The 10,895-nt window shown below is 45.7% G+C and overlaps 1 protein-coding gene across 1 annotated transcript in view; it reads left to right on the forward strand.

Annotated features, from left to right (window-relative positions):
* The first annotated feature begins 616 nt into the window (after positions 1–616).
* The window catches only part of ELK3 (ETS transcription factor ELK3), a 32,793-nt gene continuing 22,514 nt past the window's right edge, over positions 617–10,895 (forward strand). Inside the window, exon 1 of the mRNA XM_042890320.1 lies at positions 617–1,022. The gene's annotated coding sequence lies outside the window, so the exon portion shown is untranslated. The remainder of the gene's footprint in view (positions 1,023–10,895) is intronic.

The raw sequence follows: 10,895 nt of genomic DNA on the forward strand, positions 1-10,895 counted from the left end.
CCCTGAGCCTCCTCTTCTCCAGACCAAACTAGTTCCCCAGTTCCCTCAGCCGCTCCCATCAGACTTGTGCTCCAGACACCTCACAGCTGTATCGTCCTTCTCTGGACAACACTCCAGGGCCTCCTTGTTTTTCTTGCACTGAGGGACCCAGAACTGAGCGCAGTATTCAATAATGCAGATATAAGAGATAGGAGAGAAGCCACATAAAGATATAAACGCCTTGGGCAACGCGTTCATTCTTACAAATCCAAACACACGGTTGAGAACCGAGGTCTGAAAGTCACCGGTCAAAGCTTAAATCCCGCTCAGTGCCTTTCTGCTGGTCTGTGCTATCTGAAGCGGGAACGCTCTGCTCAGATTCGATGATTTGAGCAGCCCTTGACTTTTAGCGCGTACTTTTCCTCGATTTTGCGCCACATCGTTCTGCCGCCTTCTGTACTTCAGTACCAATTTGAGGTCCACCCCGGGGACATCCACGCACGGCCCCGAGCTCCGCATCCGGACACCGCGATGCCACCTGCGGGGCCGCTCCGGGGCCGCCCTCCGCCGCCGGGCCGGGCCGAGGCTCCTCCCCGGGGGTGTAGCACAGGAAGAGGTGGAGGTCGGGGGAGCTCCTCGTGAGTGCTCGGAGTTCCCGTTAGTGCCGTGCTATGTGTGTGTCTTATGTTACAGCCATGCCGCACATCAGTGGCCAGAGCGAGGGGAGAGGGGAGGAAAAGCCTGTTTACACAGACTGCAAACCGCCTGGGGAATAATGCAGGAAAGGAAGTGAGCCGGCTCTCTGTCTGACTGCTCCGACTTCCTGCTCACACAGACACACACACACACACAGACACACACACACACACACACCCCCACCGAAAAAAAAAAAAAAAAAAAAAAAAAAAACGGGGAAAAAAATCAGGATCTCATTACAACAGCAACAGAGCGTTTGCAGAAGGCTGTCAGCATGGGAAAGCGGGGGGTTTTACCCGGCTCCCTCTGAACACCGCGAAGCAGCGGGAGGGACCCGCACGCTCTGGGTAGGTACAGCGCCGCAGCGCCGGGACAACAACCGCAAAGTTTCGGGGGTCTGCGGGGAGCGCGCGGGTCCGGGCGGAGGGCGGGAGGGGGCGGCGAGGAGCCCCGCGCGGATCGGGCTGCTGCCCCGGGTCGGGCGCTGTGAGTGAGGGGAGCGGGGAGCGCCGCCTCGGGGGCTCCGCGGAGCCGGAGGCTGTCCCGGGGGTAGGCGAGCCCCGAGCTCCCCGCGGCTCACCGCGTTCCCCCGGCCTCACGGCTCGGCTCCCCCAGGCAGCGTCGCGCTGGCGGCGGCGGGGCGGTGTCACGGCGGATATGGGGCGCCGGAGGGGTCCCCCGGAGCCTCCGTGAGGGCGAAGGAGGCCGGAGGGGGGATTGGGGGGGGAAAGGCTGCAGCGGGAACTGCACGAGGGGCTTTAAAAAAAAAAAAAAAGTGTCGGGAGAGTTTCTGGCTCGTCTGGAAACAGCAAGACTAATTGCCATGCGCTTCCGGTTTGAAACTGGCAGCAGACAACATCTTGAAAATGAGTCACTGCTGCTCACAAAGAAACTCTGTGGTTTTCTCCCTCTCAGGTTTATGTATTTGCTCTTTTTACAGTTTCCTTTGTAGTCCTCTGCGTTCTGCCGGCCCTCCCCCTCCCGCTCTGTCCCGAGACCCCTTGGCCGCCGTCGGTAGTTTCCACCACCAGCCTAAAAACACTGCTAATGTTTGTGAGGAGAAAGAGAGAGAGAGAGAGAGAGAGAAAGGGAGAGAAAGTGGAGAGTTGTTTTTGGATCTGGCTGTGCTGAAGGTTAGAGGGACTCTGATGCTGCAGGGGGAAAAAGTTCCCTGAATTTTCCACTGGCTGCAGGAAGAGAGCCCATTTAGTCATGGCTAAGTAATGTCTGCACACACACCAACTAATCTCATTAGGAGTTTCCGTTCCCTAACACAGGAGGGTTTTGTGAAGCCCTGACAGCCCTTCTAGCGTTGCAGTTGAAAGGGAGACAAGTTACATCTTTATTTACTCAGGGGCGCAGTGCTGAGACAAGTATGCACGGTGCGGTGTCTTTTCAGTCATGGGGACTTGAAAAGTCAGTGGTTGCGTCCCATTTCAAGCAGAAGGTCGTGGTTCGTGTTGTATTTTGCTCTTACAGACTTCCCGATCAGTTTGGATTGGATACGATGCAGTAAATGCTTGCAGAAGGCGTAGTGCAAGGAGTGGGATCCGTGCAATGCAGCTCAAGGCAGACGCACTCTGCATCCATGACAGTCAGTGTGGTTGCACTGTGAAAAGACACTCGTGTGCCCAGGTGCTGAGGCCTGAGCACGTCTGAACTGAGCATTCAGTCCTATAAGATCACCCTATCGGCACTTTGCGCGTTGCATTGTCAGGCTGTATTTATTTTGTACACATCGCTTTTGAGTCGGTGCTTTGCATAATTAGTTTGTGGTCATTTATTTCCATGGTAGTTATGAAAAAGTGCCTGTGTTCAGAATTAGAAAGGATTTTGCTATGTCCCAGTGGTCTTCAGTTTTAGCCTTTTGGGGGGGTGGGGAATGGTCTGGAGCAAACAGAAAATGGAGTCTCGCTTGTGGTTTTTTTTCCTTCATGTCCAAAAAATGTGACTAAAATTGCAAGTAATAGGAAATAATACTCAACTACTTAATTGAATTATCATGTGATACCATTAAACCTAGCAAGTGTTGTGTGAAGAAGCCGTGGCTGGATGGAGAATAATTGCTGTGCACCACGTGTTTACCTTTGAGGATCTTCAGTGTTTCCTGTACTTTCTGTATCCAAGCTGCACAAAACAGTTCTTCATTACTGTTGCTATACGGAGCAGTTCTATTAGTAGATTGGTGTCACAGCCTTCAGACTTGGATGCCTCTTGGTTTCATGGTTAAGCAGGGAAAAATTTAAGAAGAATACATGAAACAGAAAACGCCTAAACTCTTCCAGGTGAATGCAGTCATTGGGTAGTGAGGGCTGTGTTCTGTTTTTTTTTTTGTTTGTTTATTTCTTCTGTAAGGTTTTTGAGAGGGAGAGAGGAGCATTAATGGGCAGAATATTAAAAGTAATTTTGGGATATGTGATGGAGCAGTCAGCAGACAGCACCAAGACTTCTAGTGAAGAGGCTTTCCTTGAAATACTGCCTCTGTAGTAGGCACGTTTATTGTCCACTGCTGTGTTAAATGTTGGTGGGATTTCAGTGTGCCGTCTGCTGAATCAGTGTGGATGAACCACTCACATTTGTCCAGACAGATAGGAAATTTATGTAGTGTTCATATACAGTATCACTCAGCATACGTTCTGTTCAGAAGAGAAAAAAGTCCCAATATCCAATAGAGCACGATGGTTTTTGACTCAAATAATTCAAGTACCATAGAGGTTTTTCACTAAAAGTATGATTTTATTCTTTCCCTGTTTTAATTTATGAAGTCTATCATGTGTGAAAGGATTACATGCTACTGGCTTAGGGGTGAGATAGGGGTGTCATAATTGCTTATATCTCAGTTTTCTCATCACCTCTGTGAGTTGTTCCTAAGAGTAAAAACTGACAGGCCTTTATCGTTTTAGATACCACCAACTCTTATGTGCAGCAGCTAAAACAAGCGCAGGGGTAGAAACTCAGCACAGCTTTCCTTGTAACTGTGTTTACAAAACACAACGCACACGGATGCTTTCATATGCAGAAATAAAACTTTGCCTTTACCTATGATCAATTCTCACTGCTTACTGGTGTCCCTATTACTTAATATTTTGTTCAGCTTAAATCATGAAAACAAATCAAGTGTCTCACTCTGAAGGCCAAAGAATTCCCCTTTGCTGTGTTCTAGCTCTGATGGTCTAAACTTCACTTTCTTATAACGTTGTTCTTGGGACAGAGGCCAACTTCAGGGTGTGTTGCAGTCAAGGTATTCCTATAGGACTGATGGAGTGACAGTATGACAGAAGCTGAAACCTGCTTTCATTAACAAATCTGTTTCAGAGGACTTGCTGTAGAAGGGAGGTCTCCTGGCAGGTTCACCAAGGTGCACTGGAGCTCAAGGCTTGCCCTGAAGGCCATACTCTTACATGTACTCATAGTGCTTATGGACACAGGGTTTCTGCAGCTGCATAACAAATGTGAATCTTAGCTTTAGGAGTGCAATTACATGACATTAAGTTGCTTCAGCAAATCAAAGGAAAAAAGTAATGTTGAAATGAAAAGACATTTGGCCACTGAAGATTGGAGCGAGTGGAATGGGACTGGGAGAACCAACGTCTGGCTGTTTGTGATGTGTGTATGTGGTGCACCATGGTGACCTCGTGCAAAGTCTGTATGTTCGTGTAGTTGCAGTTATCTCTGTTTGGTGGCTCCAGTGTGCAGTGCGTCCAAAGGCAGCTTTTTGCATCCCTCGTAGAGCTGTGAGTCTGATTACAGGAAGGGACACTGATTATAGGATGTGTCGAGCCCGGGCTGGTTTCAAAGGGTGCTGTTGGTTTTGAGCTGCTGTCTTTGTAACCACACCCAATGGTTCCTGCAGAGGCTGTCACTTCTGGGCCCTTGGAAGCCATCCTGTGCCGTACATGCGAGGGGTGATTCGTCACCACTCTCCCCTCCGTGCTGTCCGCAAGAGGGAATCTTGCAGTCTTGAATCATGAGGCAGATGTTTACTTGGTGTGCGGCTTCTGAAGTGAATCAACTAATATTCTGGAAGCTGTTGAGAGCTCTTGAAAGACTGAATGTATCTGTTCTCATGTTGAAGTGTTTTGTTGAGTAAGGAATGATTAAAGAGTTAGTCATGATTTTCAAGAGAATGTCAAGGTGTGGGTACAGGAAGGCCAGCTCACTGCTCTGCAAGGCGCCCGGCCACGTGTCTGCAGACAAAGCAGATGGAGCACGGAGTGCTCCCCGTCTCTGTGCTCCATGCAAACAAAGTGCACCATTGTCTTTACACCTTTTGTAAGCTGCTTGTGGATTTAGATATACCAGCAATCAGACCACAGTTCAGGTTCTGAAGGGTTTGCTTTTAAGAGTGGATTTTAACCCGCGAGCTTTTGGAGGGAGAGTTGCTTCCTTTCTAATAGCAAGAACTAAACAAAATTCCTGCTGTAAGCATTGGCACGGAAATATATCGATATGAAAATATCACATGCCAGTTAATTCAGCACCGATTGGTAACTGCAGGCATTCTGCATGTTTAATTTTACATGGATACTGTGGTGGTTTCTGCAATACCAAAAAGTGCTCTGGAACTGCCGGTGTGTCTGATCAATGTAATTCATGGTCAGTATCTCACAGGTTACTGAATAACTAAATATTCAGGTCATTATTTCAAGTTGTATTATACTTACGAACACTGCACCGAATTCTGTAATGCCATTAGCAAATGCAGCTCCACTGAAACTTTTTCTCTTCTCTGGTGTTACGGTTAGCAGCACCACCTCTGCCTTTGCCCTGCGGCAACCGTTGTGGTGGTTTGGGGATCCACACTTGTCTTTGAGCAGTGGTGTGGGGCAGTCTGTAGCAATGCCTTGGTGCCTGCATTCTGCCCCTCCTTTGGGAGGAGTCTGCTGATGCCTACATGCATGAACTGCATGTTGGAAACTGCTCACCTGCAAGGATCACACGTATGAACTTCCAAGATGAATGTCTCTAAACCATGTGAAGAAAGTTTCCTAAACTCTGTCACATTCTCTTCCTACATGTGGGGAGTTAGATACAGCTTAGACCATTCAGGAGAAGAATTTCTGTAGGAAGCCACAGGCTGTGTTTTGGTTCTTTAAAACACTTAGATGTGTCTTTATTTTTGAGTGTGTCAGTGCTTCCGTGAATGCATGTTGCAAGCACTGATATGCATTGCTAAGCTGGGCCTTGACTGTCACTAGGCATTAGTGTTTGGTTCCTGCTAGCTTTGTGCCATTTGCCTGCTCTGAGCAAGTCCTTCTGCTCTGTCATAGCCTTGCTTTAAATTTGGCAGTGTCTACATGTACTAAGCATGCAAACGATGCTGCCTGCTCTGTGAGATTTCCCCCAGACTCATTTCAGAATCATTTAAGTCATGTCTGAGTCTCTGCTTGCCAATTTACTCTGCTGTCATTGAAGACTGAAAATGTAGCTGGGATAATCTTATGCTGATTACTACACATATTTGCAAACAACACTTAGTTTCTTCAGCTTTAAAGGATACTTTTTATATTTTGAATCTTGTGGATCCCAACTGAATCAATGGTGTGGGGTGCAATTTTTCCTCTTCTCATTCTCTCCCTATTTTAACTGTCTTTAAATTATATAGTGAATCATTTGATTGTAATTTTTTTGATTCTTAACAGTCATTCCAAATTGGTAAGGGCTTTCTAAGCACTAACCTAAGTATTAAATCCTGATAGTGTGATTTTACCAGATGGGTCTTCCTCCAAAAATGCTGGTGAAGCAGCAAAGAAATCCGTGTAAAATAACACTTCTGCAGTTGTACCAATAAGAATAGACTTGTGTTATAGAACTCATGGAATCATAGAATGGCCTGAGTTGAAAAGGACCACAAAGATCATCTAGTTTCAACCCCCTTGCTATATGCAGGGTTGCCAACCACCAGACCAGGCTGCCCAGAGCCACATTTGCCACAGAGCCAATCCAGCCTGGCCTTGAGTGCCTCCAGGGATGGGGCATCCACAGCCTCCTTGGGCAACCTGTTGCAGTGCTTCTTCTCATGTAAAGAACTCATCTAAAGAATCAAAATATCTACAGTTGAATGTCCTCCTGTATGTTTCCCACTGCCATCTTGCAGAACAGTTTACAGCTCATCTGGAAAACATTTCTATTACACACCCATTTGCCTCTAATGTGGTGACAGCACCTCTTCACTGTGTCTCTGTCTCCCTCTTTGTCTTTTTTTTTTTTTTTTGTAGCAAATTGAGCAGATATATTTTACTGTGAGCTTTTGGGGAAGGATGCTAATGAGAGTTATTGTTGTAAATGCTTATCTTGTGGTAACGTTGAGTGGCCTCTGTTGTATCAAGACATGGTACAGCATAAACAAAAAGTTTAGAGACTCGAGCACTACTATTATCTCTTCTCAGCAATTTACGGTAATTCACGAGAAGAAATAATCTTTAAAAAGCACTTTAAGAGCAGATTCCTATTGGTGCTGTTAGCAATATCTGGAGAAAGTTGTCTATGTTCAGAGCATTTCTTTTGTGATATGCTAATATGGCTGAGATGGGAATTGGGATTAACATAGAAGCCCATGAAGCCTGGTGACTCAGCGTGTGGTTTGGTGCACTCTGCAGGTGTCATGTGGGGCTGGTACAGGCAGTGTGTCTGTCCTGCCCTCCTTGCTCCCAACAGCACTTTCATTTGGAGGCTCGTTGGTGCACATACGTCCACCAAAGAGTATCAAAGCTGGACTGGTTGCTGCTCTTTCCTGGGAGCGGGATGCATTAAAACAGGTGCAGTCTGGTCCAAGTTGAGGAGGGGGGATATCATCTTTATTTAAATGTGAACTCTCATCCTGGAATCAGTGTGCAGGTCAAAATCGTGGCTGTTGTTGGTTCTCCAGAGCAGCAGAGACACAAACAGACCAGTTGGTTTATTGATGTCATTTCTAAACACAGGCAGCCTAGGCTGTCCTTCTGAAGTTTGCTGTAGTTATTGAAATACTCTCGTTTCCCTCTCTCCTTCATAGCTTGCCACACCATGGCAGTTAGTTCAGATAGACAGGACATGGACAGTACAGGAGGCCAGCAGCGAAACCTTCTGTTGGCTGACATCTCATGTATTCTAAGGTACATTCTGTTGGGTATTCCAGTGGCTGATGGGTGATGATAGGGGAAGTGTGTGGGTGTGACCTTCAAGTTCTTGCTGGTGTTCTAGACAAGTGAGTAATCTTAGAAGCTAAAATAGTCTTTCAATTGGGTTTCAGTTTAGCTTAGCGCATGGTAAACATGCATAACAGAATTTTGATTAGCACTGAGAAGGGAGGAGAATACCAGATTATTGAGATTTTGACATGTAAGAGAAATTCTTAATTTGTGTTCTCATTATGAGATCTTTCAGAATTAATATCACTTAAAATCAAAAGTAATAAGCCTTTACTGGCATTGCAACTAGTTGCTCATTAGTTATGATTAAGGAACTTGCACTGTGGCTCGTGCTCTGTGAACTGTTAAGATAGTGCTATTTGGAAAGGGATTGTCTGGGTAAAATGTCTGTATATGCACATATGTTACCATCTGCCCAGTTGCATGACACCACTTTCAGTGTAATGCTGTGACTGAATCCTCTTGCAATGTGAGAATGTATGGGCGAGCTGGTTATGTTACTGACTAGTTCAGTGACTCCTTGTGCTAATCCTGCGTGTTCTGACAACTTAGTGCACATAGGAAGGGGAGCTCTGGCTGTAACCTTGCTGAGCTGCGGGTCTTGCAGAGACGGCCAGCTGCCTCAGTGAGCCTGAGCAGAGCTTGCATTTCCTTTCATTTTGACCAGCCTCCCCTGTCAGCACAGCATTATGACATGCTTGTCCAAATGTCAGAAAAATCCATTAATAGGGGAAGATGATTTAAAAAAACTGAAATATAAAATCTTTTAAAAGCACCGTTTGATCCAGCTGATAATATTAATACACCATCTAATATGTTACAGCCACTATAACTCACAGAGCATTTGGTCTGCTGTTGCAGCACTGGAAATTCTGGTACTTTGGTTTAAGATAGGAGTACTGACAAGGAAAAAGCATTCAGAAATGATCATGGCTTGGGCTGTCAAGTAGACTTCTGGGATAGCCGCTGTTCCCGAAGGCTGCATCGTCTTAGGGACATGGTTAGTGGGCATGGTGCTGGTGGGCTGACAGTTGGACGAGGTGCTCTAGTAGTCTTTTCCAGTCGTAGTGATATTATGATTCTGTCAGCCCTCTTGTTTTAGCTGTTTTTTTGTTGCTGTTTTTCATTGTTTCTCTGTACGTATTGTCTCTGAATTTATCGAAGAGACTTCAGAAATTTTATATTGGACAGTCCAGTAACCGTGGGCTGCATCCTACCAATTTCAGCTGAAATCTAAGAGGAAGTCCTGTGGGGAAAATAAACACATAGAGCTGGCTTTGGAACCAGAAGTCCCTCTGATTTGCAGCGTAGTGTGTTGCCAGCGTGCCACAGATGTGCGCCACATGAGGAGACAGAAAGCAATGCGAGGAGCCTGCACTCATTTTACATCTTTCCCAAGGTGCATGGCTGGGGCCACTGTAAATTTATGTTGTTCTGTTTTTGGCTAGCTTTACAAATAGTTGAGCAGGTTGTTTTTCAAGCCTTTCATAGAGAGGCTGCTAGCCTAGCAGTATTTCCTCCTGCTGTGGGCTTCTGCTCACTCTGATTCAAATAGTTTCTTGCATCCTTATGTAAGGAACTGGAGAACTGCATCCTTGTGGAGACTGCATACAGCCCTGTTTTAGGGGCGGCATCATCACACCTCCTTGGCAGGCAACCAGTCCTTCCTGGTATTATTGTGTAGGCAGTGGAACTGAACTCCTTTGGATGCCCACCTCAGCTTCCTTTGATTAATTAAGAAAATGAAAAACTGAAAACACTGTATTTCCAAATATGCCTACTAGAACCATTTGTAGATGTGTGTTACAACACCGGTGCTTTCTTTTCTGCAGTGTCACTTATGTTAGCATGTTGTATTTTGCTGGGTCTCGCCGCTGTCTCTCGTGTTGCTGTTAGCTGCAGGAGTCTGTTTATTTTTTTTAAATGTACTGAGGATGTAGCAGTGGGAATTCTTGCTTGAGTAGGAGACCCCATAACTTGCTACACTTTACTGTCAATAATCTCTTAAACTATCACGTAGAAAGGACTATTACATAGGAGTGGTAGAGCAGGCATAGCTTGTATGGCTTTGCTGAGGACAGCACCAGCAAAACCCTTTGCTTTTCTGGCACATCTTTAGACCAGTTTGGATTGATGTGGCAGTATTACTGTCGGAACTTCTGTGCTGGGGCACTCTCCAACTTTTTCTAACGTTTCCACTGGGTGGTGCTGCAGGAATTCCTTTTTTTTTTTTTTCTTTTTTTTTTTCTTTTTTTTTTCAGTTGAATCTGCATTTCCCAGAAAGACGCCTCTAAAGTATAATAGGAGGAAGTCCTGATTTAGAAAGTTTTTGCAGTTTCAACACAATAGATGAACTTAGAGGATGCTCTGGCAGGAAATGTCCTGGTTGCTGGATGTGGAAAATTGACCAGCGCTCTGTCTCATGCACCCAGCCAGGTCCCTCAAGTGCCTTGGATGCAGATCATACTTTTGGTTTGATTTATTAACCTTTAACAGAGAAAGTTCTGCATCATGTTAAAACAGGTATATTTACACACTTAGATGTGAGCTTATTTTTTCCAGGCCAATTAAATTAGCGGCAGGATCTCCTTGGATGATGAATAGTTGAAAACTTCCTAAGTAAACAAACCGATATTTGTTTTTCCTCCTTTCTGGCAGAATCATCGACTTTTCACCGACCACATCCTATTTATCACTCTGGAGGCATCTCTGTTGAGAAACAAAGTGTGAGGACTGACTCAGGCTTTTGCCTTGTGCTTTCAAATGTTTCTTAGCAGAAGTTTGGACAGACTTGGCAGCGCTCCGTAACCTCCCATGGTATATGTGTTGCTCTGCAGACTGATCTTCAATGGATTCTTGATTTCTTGATTATTCTGGGCTTGTTCAGACTGGAGAAAAGAAAGCTGTGGGGTGACCTAATTGCAGGTACCTTTCAGTACCTAAAGGGAGCCTATAAAGAGGAAGGGAGTGAACTCTTAGAAAGGGTAGATAGCAGCAGGGCAAGGGGAAATGGTTTTAAATTGAAGGAGGGAAGATTTAGGTTGGATGTCAGGGGGAAGTTCTTTACAGAGAGAGTGGTGAGGTGCTGGA

This window comes from Lagopus leucura, unplaced genomic scaffold, assembly GCF_019238085.1.
Source record: "Lagopus leucura isolate 7727_CA_CO unplaced genomic scaffold, USGS_WTPT01 Super-Scaffold_100159, whole genome shotgun sequence".
In the NCBI taxonomy this organism is placed as follows: domain Eukaryota; kingdom Metazoa; phylum Chordata; class Aves; order Galliformes; family Phasianidae; genus Lagopus; species Lagopus leucura.